This window comes from Aquarana catesbeiana, linkage group LG02 (genome assembly GCF_042186555.1).
Source record: "Aquarana catesbeiana isolate 2022-GZ linkage group LG02, ASM4218655v1, whole genome shotgun sequence".
Taxonomy (NCBI): domain Eukaryota; kingdom Metazoa; phylum Chordata; class Amphibia; order Anura; family Ranidae; genus Aquarana; species Aquarana catesbeiana.
Genome location: NC_133325.1, coordinates 189,113,553 through 189,123,299, shown reverse-complemented (window position 1 = coordinate 189,123,299; position 9,747 = coordinate 189,113,553). Strand labels below are relative to the sequence as shown.

The following is a 9,747-nucleotide window of genomic DNA, read 5'->3' as shown; positions in this document are numbered from 1 at the left end:
ATGAAATTGTTTCAACATTTTGGTTAGTTTTTTTGGCATACATGTTTAAACTATTTAATAGGCCTTCTTGTGCTGACTAGCTCAATGAAGTTCTGGGGAATTTCTGTATTGCTTAGTGTACCGCCCTGCTTAAAGGCACCTTTTAGTGGCTTGTGGAGTAGCTGTTAATTAAAGCTTAAAGTATATGTCAGCGCAATTAAAATGCTATGTAATCTTTAACATGTTAATTTCAAAAGTCATTTTTAAAGATAACTTCATCTTTTTGACCATGTTTTTGTTACTCCTATTTAGGGTGCAGCATTAACCATGGTCCGCAAGCACAATCCGCCACCTTTAAATCACTGTTCATCACTGTGCTGCTTCTCTCTTCACTGTTCAATCACAGGCTGGAACAGCTCCAGGATGACCTCAGCTCAGAGGAAGGGAGTTGAATGATACTTGCCATCAGATGCTAAAGTAGGGATGACAGGGATTGTGGCTCATCACTGTGCTGTTTTTCCATTCATTGTCTAGTTACAGGTCAGAGGGGATATTCAAAGAAATGGGGTTAATTGAGGCTGACTTTCAAATCGAGAAAAGCTAATGGCAGTAAAAAGTAGTCCAGCCAAATTCTCTGGATTGAAATTAAATATTGCAGCATAAGCCAGTTTTGCTATTTAAACTTTTAATGGACTATCCATTTTTGGCTTGTTTTTTTTTTTTTGGCTGGATTTCTGCTTTAGGGTTAAGGGGACATTATGTGTTAATGGTTAATGATTGAACTTCACTAGCAGTGGTGGCTGGTGCTCAAAATTTTTGGGGGGGCGCAAACAAACTGAAAAATTCTGAAAAATACTGAAAAAAAATATTAATTGCAGCCTCACTATGTCATCAAATGTAGCCACTGTGCCATCAAATGTAGCCACTGTGCCATCAATTGCAGCCACTGTGCCCATCAAATGCAGCCACTGTGCCCATCAAATGCAGCCACTGTGCCCATCAAATGCAGCCACTGTGTCCATCTAATGCAGCCGCTGTGATCCCCCGCCCACCCGCCTGCTGGCTCGCTGTCTGACCGGCACTTACCCCATCTTGGTTGCGGGTCAGGCAGGTGGGTAACGGTGGCGAGCTGTGGGATGGGCAGTAGCGAGCTGTGTCCTCCATGCATCTCTTCTTTCTTCCTGCTAGGCAAAAGGAGCGCCTGTTCTTTCAGCCAATCAGGTGACGGGTATTAGACCCCTGCTTCCTGATTGGCGGAGAGGCAGTTCAGTGTTAGAAAAGTGAATATTCATTTGCTTTCCTAACACATCTGGGTGGGCTCCGAGCGCAATGCTCTGCACTCCGAGTCCACCCTATTTTGAAGCCTATTAGAGCCTATGGCACCCGGCGCCTAAAAGGGGCCGGATGCCTGAATAGGGGGTGGCCGTGGCGGCCATGGATAGATTCATGCTATGCATGAATCTATCCATGATACATATAGGGGTGTGGCGTAGAGAGAGGGGGTGGAGCCAGTGCGCCCTTACTGGACGGGCCACCCCTGTTCACTAGGCAAATGTACATGAAAGTTTTACAGTATTTGCATGAATATGTCAGCAAACGAGTTGATTGCCGACACGTCTACAAATTTAATTACCTTTTTTTTACTTGGGGCAAGCCAGGTACATTGTTGTATGTTGTTCTGTCAGATGTGCATGTTGGAAATCCAGCAGCTGACTCACTCCCAATCAGTGCTCTCAGCCAATGGCAGAGAGTGCTGATCACAGTGTTCTGGCGGGGGGGCCATCCCCCTGTCAGAACACAACAGCTCAGCGGGGGAGATCGCTGTACTAATGTCGGATGGTAAGTATAGCGGCTCCGACTGGAGCTGTCAGTTTGTTTTCATGTGTTCCAAGCTTTAAAATGTACTGGAAGGTAGTGGGTAATTTGTTTTTTTAAAAGGCTGCCAGTGTATCCAATTTTTATTTTTTTCATTTACAAAAAAGTTTAGCTGCGATGAAATGAAAAGTTAACTTGAGGAGAAAAGAAAAAATGCGTATACAAATGGGAGAAGGGTGGAAAGTGCAGAGGCCACTGTTCCAATATTTGAGTCCTTGATTTCTCAGACCATTGGCTGCAAGTTATATTTGAACATGCCTTTAAAAGGGTAAACCCTTGTGTTTTTTCACCTTAATGCATCCTATGCATTAAGGTGAAAAAACTTCTGACAGTGACCGGCTCCCCAGCCCCCCCTTTTTACTCACCTGAGCCCGTTCGTTCCCTTGGCGGAGACACGCTCACCTTCTCTGCCCCGGGGTTCTCGGCTCTTGAATGGATAGATTGATAACAGTGCAGCCATTTGCTCCCACTGCTGTCAATCAAATCTAATGACACGGGCGAGGGGTTGAGTCCTGCATTCTGTGTCTATGGACGCAAATGCTGGACTCGGAGCGGGCCCGCAAGGCAGTGGTGTATTTAGGTTTTGTGCTGCCCTAGGCCTGACTAAACGCATGCACCCCCCTAATTTAAATACGACCCACCCCATCCTGCCGAGGCCACACCCCTTCCTGTTTAAGACCCACCCTATCATCTGTAAACAACACCCCTTCCTCTTTAGGCTCATTTGGCACCTTTCAGGGGGGAACGGGTACCTGTTTCTGACAGGTACCCTTCCCCACTTCCGGGAGACTGCGCTGTCCCCTTTGAAGTTTGCCCCCCTCCTCCTTCCTCCGCTGGGCCATTCAGAAAGTGCAACGCGCTTCGCACATGTGCAGTAGAGAACCGGTCGGTTTCCCTTACCATGAATGATAGTGGCAAAACCCGAGAGCCAATCCGAAAATCGGCTGAGGTGTCGACATCGCTGGATCCCTGGACAGGTAAGTGTCCTAATATTAAAAGTCAGCAGCTACAGTATTTTTAGCTGCTGAGTTTTAATGCTATCACGGGGGGGGGTCTCACTGTGCCCATCAAACGCAGTCACTGTGCCCATCAAACGCAGTCACTGTGCCCATCAAACGCAGTCACTGTGCCCATCAAATGCAGCCACTGTGCCCTCAAACGCAGCCACTGTACCCATCAAATGCTGCCACTGTGCTATCAAATGCAGCCACTGTGTCCCATCAAACGCAGTCACTGTGCCCATCAAATGCAGCCACTGTGCTATCAAATGCAGTCACTGTGCCCATCAAATGCAGCCACTGTGCCCTCAAATGCAGTCACTGTGCCCATCAAATGCAGCCACTGTGCCCTCAAACGCAGCCACTGTACCCATCAAATGCTGCCACTGTGCTATCAAATGCAGCCACTGTGCCCCATCAAACGCAGTCACTGTGCCCATCAAATGCAGCCACTGTGCTATCAAATGCAGTCACTGTGCCCATCAAATGCAGCCACTGTGCCCTCAAATGCAGTCACTGTGCCCATACAACTAGCTGCTGAGTTTTAATGCTATCACGGGGGGGGGTCTCACTGTGCCCATCAAACGCAGTCACTGTGCCCATCAAACGCAGTCACTGTGCCCATCAAACGCAGTCACTGTGCCCATCAAATGCAGCCACTGTGCCCTCAAACGCAGCCACTGTACCCATCAAATGCTGCCACTGTGCTATCAAATGCAGCCACTGTGCCCCATCAAACGCAGTCACTGTGCCCATCAAATGCAGCCACTGTGCTATCAAATGCAGTCACTGTGCCCATCAAATGCAGCCACTGTGCCCTCAAATGCAGTCACTGTGCCCATCAAATGCAGCCACTGTGCCCATCAAATGCAGCCACTGTGCCCATCAAATGCAGCCACTGTGCCCTCAAACGCAGCCACTGTACCCATCAAACGCAGTCACTGTGCCCATCAAACGCAGCCACTGTGCTATCAAACGCAGCCACTGTGCCCATCAAATGCAGTCACTGTGCCCATCAAATGCAGCCACTGTGCCCATCAAACGCAGCCACTGTGCCCATCAAACGCAGCCACTGTGCCCCATCAAACGCAGCCACTGTGCCCCATCAAACGCAGCCACTGTGCCCATCAAACGCAGCCACTGTGCCCTCAAATGCAGTCACTGTGCCCATCAAATGCAGCCACTGTGCCCATCAAATGCAGCCACTGTGCCCATCAAATGCAGCCACTGTGCCCTCAAACGCAGCCACTGTACCCATCAAACGCAGCAACTGTGCTATCAAACGCAGCCACTGTGCCCATCAAATGCAGCCACTGTGCCCATCAAACGCAGCCACTGTGCCCATCAAACGCAGCCACTGTGCCCCATCAAGCGCAGCCACTGTGCCCCATCAAACGCAGCCACTGTGCCCCATCAAACGCAGCCACTGTGCCCCATCAAACGTAGCCATTGTGCCATCAAACATAGCCATTGTGCCCTCAAACGCAGCCACTGTGCCCATCAATTGCAGCTACTGTGCCGATCAATTGCAGCCACTGTGCCCCATCAAACGCAGCCACTGTGCCCCATCAAACGCAGCCACTGTGCCATCAAACATAGCCATTGTGCCATCAAACGCAGCCATTGTGCCCTCAAACGCAGCCACTGTGCCCATCAATTGCAGCTACTGTGCCCATCAATTGCAGCAACTGTGCCCCATCAAACACAGCCACTGTGCCCCATCAAACGCAGCCGCTGTGCCATCAAACATAGCCATTGTGCCATCAAACGCAGCCATTGTGCCATGAAACGCAGCCACTGTGCCCATCAAACGCAGCCACTGTGCCCATCAAACGCAGCCACTGTGCCCATCAAACGCAGCCACTGTGCCCATCAAACGCAGCCACTGTGCCATCAAACGCAGCCACTGTGCCCTCAAACGCAGCCACTGTGACCATCAAATTCTGCCAGTGCCCATCAAATGCTGCCAGTGCCCATAATACTGATATACTTTATTAAATCGTTGTACCTGCTGTCCTGGGGGTTTCCCTCGTGCTCCTCTCTCTCCTCCTGACGTCACAGCCCCAGGGCCGAGAAGACGATTCACTGCAGGAAAGCAGTGCAGGGGAGGGTAGGCGGAGCTTAAGGCTCCACCTGTCACCTGTTTCTTATGGGGGGCGCGAGTGACACACGCCGCCCCCCCGCATGAGAGAAAGCCCCCCCACCCGTCTGACTGATTCCCGGCTCCCGCTGCAGCCTCCCGCACACTTGCAGCCCACGGCGGCCGGCTTTCTGTAGCGGCGCCGCTGTGTATGGGCGTGCTTGGCAGAGAGTAGGGGGCGTGAGATACACGCCCCCACCCTCTGCCAAGCACGCCCATACACAGCGGCGCCGCTACAGAAAGCCGGCCGCCGTGGGCTGCAAGTGTGCGGGAGGCGGCAGCGGGAGCAGGGAATCAGTCAGACGGGTGGGGGGCTTTCTCTCATGCGGGGGGGCGGCCTATTTTGCCGCCCCCCGCAAAGTGCCGCCCTAGGCCTAGGCCTTGTCGGCCTAGGCCAAAACACAGCCCTGCCGCAAGGTAACCCCCTGGGAGAGCGCTTCCCCTAGGGGGTTATATGATGCAGGGAGGAGCTGATAGTGCCGCCGGGGGACCCCAGAAGAGGATGATCGGGGCCACTCTGTGCAAAACTACCTGCAAGGTGGAGGTAGGTATAACATGTATGTTATTTAAAAAACAAACAAGGGTTTACAATCACTTTAAACCTACATTGTCACTCTTAGGAGGGGAAAAAGCAGCAGTTTGGAATGTCAATAAAATCAAGTCTATCATAATATTTCCTTGTGATTTATTAAGAGAACGTCCATGCTTTTAGGTTCATTGATTTTGGAGAACCATAGATTCTCAGATGGTGGTGCAACTGGCTTCCTGGGAATTGATATGCATGTGCTTGCTACTTTTATTAAGTGTAAAGATTACTTGTATCTTTTTCCGGGTATTGGGCTCAGGTAGTTAAGGTAAGCAGTAGGATTGTAAATCTGATGTATTCCCAAAGTATTTATTACATAGTACCAAATATATACAACAGATTAGAGAATTGTGGAAGTATATTTTATGGACTCTATCATTTTGATCTGGATTTTGTACCCAGATTCCTGGAGAATTCCTGGAGTTTGCTGAAAACTGATTTGTGTTTTATGTATAGAATATGCTCTCCCTTTTTCAATATGAAGAATGTTCTTTTCCCATTTTTATATTAACAGACAGCAAAAATGTACCTGTTCAAGGACAGTTAAGTTTGGGGATAATACCCAGAGGCGGCTATAGGCTTTGTTAGGCCGTAGGCAAAACCTAGACATGAATCCTCACTCACGCCCATAATGGAAAAAAAAATTCAAGAGATAAAAATGAACGTATAAATTGCATATAAAAGGAGCCTTAAATCCTATGAACTATGAATTCACAGTTTCTATAATTTTCTCTATAACAAAAGTCAAAAAACATATTTCTCCATTTACATGAAGGTCAGGGTAATATAACCCAGTTGGCACAGAGTTTGCCCTTACATCAGAGTCTGCAGAATTCCCTCTTACAATGCAAATTTGATGCAAAGGGGAACGCTGCAGATCATGATGTGAAGGGAATTGACGCAGACTTTGGTATAAAGGGGATCTCTGATATAAGGGGGGTTATGGTGACCAGAGATCATCTTATATCAGAGTGCACAGCATTCCCCTTTACATCAGAGTTCCTACTTACATCAGGGTCTACAACATTGCCCTTTACATCAGGGTCCGCAGAGTTCCAACTTGCATTTAAAACAGAAACTCTGATGTGGGGAGAACTCTAGTGACCACAGACCACCTTCCGCAGAGTGACTGCACTAAGGTAAAGGGGGTTACTGATTTAAGGAGGAACCTTTATATCAGTGCCCCCTTACCTTACTGTATTCACTCCCCCCCCCTACATCAGTGACCCACGAACCCCCCTCCCCCCCAGACTGGCCTTGCAGTGCTGTTACTGTCAGACAGTCCTCTCCTGGCTCCAGCTTGGTGGCTTGGGTTTCATTTTCCCCCCATGACCCCTTTCTGGCAGCGCTCCAGCTCTTGACTCCTCTGTAGGCTCCCCCTCAGAGACTGCAGATATGATACAAGAGATGGTCAGAGAGTGTGCGGACATACAAGAGATGGTCAGAGAGTGTGCAGATATACAGGAGATGGTCAGAGAGTGTGCGGACATACAGGAGATGGTCAGAGAGTGTGCGGACATACAGGAGATGGTCAGAGAGTGTGCAGACATACAGGAGATGGTCAGAGAGTGTGCGGACATACAGGAGATGGTCAGAGAGTGTGCGGACATACAGGAGATGGTCAGAGAGTGTGCGGACATACAGGAGATGGTCAGAGAGTGTGCAGACATACAGGAGATGGTCAGAGAGTGTGCGGACATACAGGAGATGGTCAGAGAGTGTGCGGACATACAAGAGATGGTCAGAGAGTGTGTGGACATACAGGAGATGGTCAGAGAGTGTGCGGACATACAGGAGATGGTCAGAGAGTGTGCGGACATACAAGAGATGGTCAGAGAGTGTGCGGACATACAAGAGATGGTCAGAGTGTGCGGACATACAGGAGATGGTCAGAGAGTGTGCGGACATACAGGAGATGGTCAGAGAGTGTGCGGACATACAGGAGATGGTCAGAGAGTGTGCAGACATACAGGAGATGGTCAGAGAGTGTGCGGACATACAGGAGATGGTCAGAGAGTGTGCGGACATACAAGAGATGGTTAGAGAGTGTGCGGACATACAGGAGATGGTCAGAGAGTGTGCAGACATACAGGAGATGGTCAGAGAGTGTGCGGACATACAGGAGATGGTCAGAGAGTGTGCGGACATACAGGAGATGGTCTCAGAGTGTGTGGACATACAAGAGATGGTCAGAGAGTGTGCGGACATACAAGAGATGGTCAGAGAGTGTGCGGACATACAGGAGATGGTCAGAGAGTGTGCGGACATAGAGGAGATGGTCAGAGAGTGTGCGGACATAGAGGAGATGGTCAGAGAGTGTGCGCACATACAGGAGATGGTCAGAGAGTGTGCGCACATACAGGAGATGGTCAGAGAGTGTGCGCACATACAGGAGATGGTCAGAGAGTGTGCGGACATAAAGGAGATGGTCAGAGAGTGTGCGGACATACAGGAGAAGGTCAGAGACTGTGCGGACATACAGGAGATGGTCAGAGAGTGTGCGGACATACAGGAGATGGTCAGAGACTGTGCGGGCATACAGGAGATGGTCAGAGACTGTGCATACATACAGGAGATGGTCAGAGAGTGTGCGGACATACAGGAGATGGTCAGAGAGTGTGCGGACATACAGGAGATGGTCAGAGACTGTGCGGACATACAGGAGATGGTCAGAGACTGTGCGGACATACAGGAGATGGTCAGAGACTGTGCGGACATACAGGAGATGGTCAGAGACTGTGCGTACATACAGGAGATGGTCAGAGACTGTGCGGACATACAGGAGATGGTCAGAGAGTGTGCGAACATACAGGAGAAGGTCAGAGACTGTGCGTACATACAGGATGTGGTCATGGTAATGACAAGCAAACTCCCAGTCTCACCTGACCATCAAGGTAACGTCACATTGCAGCAGCACCCACCAAACACTGGAGCCACAGCCACAGCAGATGATCCCGGTGCCGACAGGAAAAATGATCACTCCTCAGTCCCCTACTACAAGCAGGAGAAATCGACTGTCCACTTTGAGCACCCACCCTGCAGTGCATTCTAGGAGGTGTAGTCTCTGCAGAGCGCAGGCACCGCCTGGCCGAGTCTAGTGTGTGCTGCGGAGAACTACATCTCCCATCATGCAATGTGGTGTCAGCTAAGACAGCGGTGGAGCCTGCTATTAGCTGCCGCCACTGTTGAGGATGTTACAGGCTGGAACTTCCAAGGTGTACGAATGATGTTCTGTCACGCTAATCTGACAGAACACCGGCCCGCTCACCCTGCCAGCCTGGGGACACCAATTGCGACAGGGGGACATTCCCTTCCACTCCCACACACAAGTTAGGTAACTTAGGCGGCCACGATGCCCCTGTACAAGCGAGGCCTTAGGCGACCACCTACTTTGCCTAATTTTAAAGCTGCCTCTGATAATACCTATATTATAAATTTGAGAAAAAAAACAAAACCATATTTATAAAGTTCTTTAGGAGGGGATTGAGGCTGGCAAGCACAGATGAGATCTAAGTATGGTCAAAAGAGCTTGTCAGGTAAATGCAGATTAGGAGTGAGTGCAAACTGGTGGTGTGTTTGTAGCTGTGGCCTTGTAAATGTTAATTGTAATGTCATGGTGAACAGAATTTACTGGGTAGAGATAAGCGTTGGAATGGTGGGGAAGTGCGGGGCATTGTGTGGAGTTCAAAGTGGGGAGTGTGCACTTTAATTAATGAAGCAAATATAAAGTACTACTGAGATGGTATATGGTAACAGACAGATTGGCAAGCTACATCCCGGGAGCTTTTCCAAAGTGTTTCCGAGGCTGTGGTCAGGAAGGGACAGCGTACCACATATATATGGTGGAAGTGCCCTAAGGTGAGGTGATTTTGGATCAGAGTTTATCATTTCATTTTCTCGTCAAATTTGTTTATTATTTTTTAAATATAACAAAGATTTACAAATTGAGTACATACAAGGATGGTGGTACAATATTCAAATAGCAATAAAGCTAAACATATCGATTTATGAACAGGATGAGTACATAACAAAAATGTAACGAGTAGAGCAACAAATAAACCAATAAAGTATTACATCAAAAGCATCAGAAAATTTCGTGCGAAGAAAAAAAGCAAGCTAGTGACTATTGGTTCATTTAGCAAGAGCAGTAATAAGGAGATCAATCGAAT

General features: G+C 49.0%; 1 protein-coding gene across 4 annotated transcripts in view; it reads left to right on the top strand.

Moving 5' to 3' along the window:
- The first annotated feature begins 1,717 nt into the window (after window positions 1-1,717).
- DRC2 (dynein regulatory complex subunit 2) overlaps window positions 1,718-9,747 on the top strand; it is a 224,561-nt gene continuing 216,531 nt past the window's right edge. For 2 of the 4 annotated variants that reach the window (XM_073614065.1, XM_073614061.1), the window contains exon 1: window positions 1,718-1,818. The gene's annotated coding sequence lies outside the window, so the exon portion shown is untranslated. The remainder of the gene's footprint in view (window positions 1,819-9,747) is intronic. The other 2 variants (XM_073614064.1, XM_073614060.1) reach the window with 1 other exon arrangement.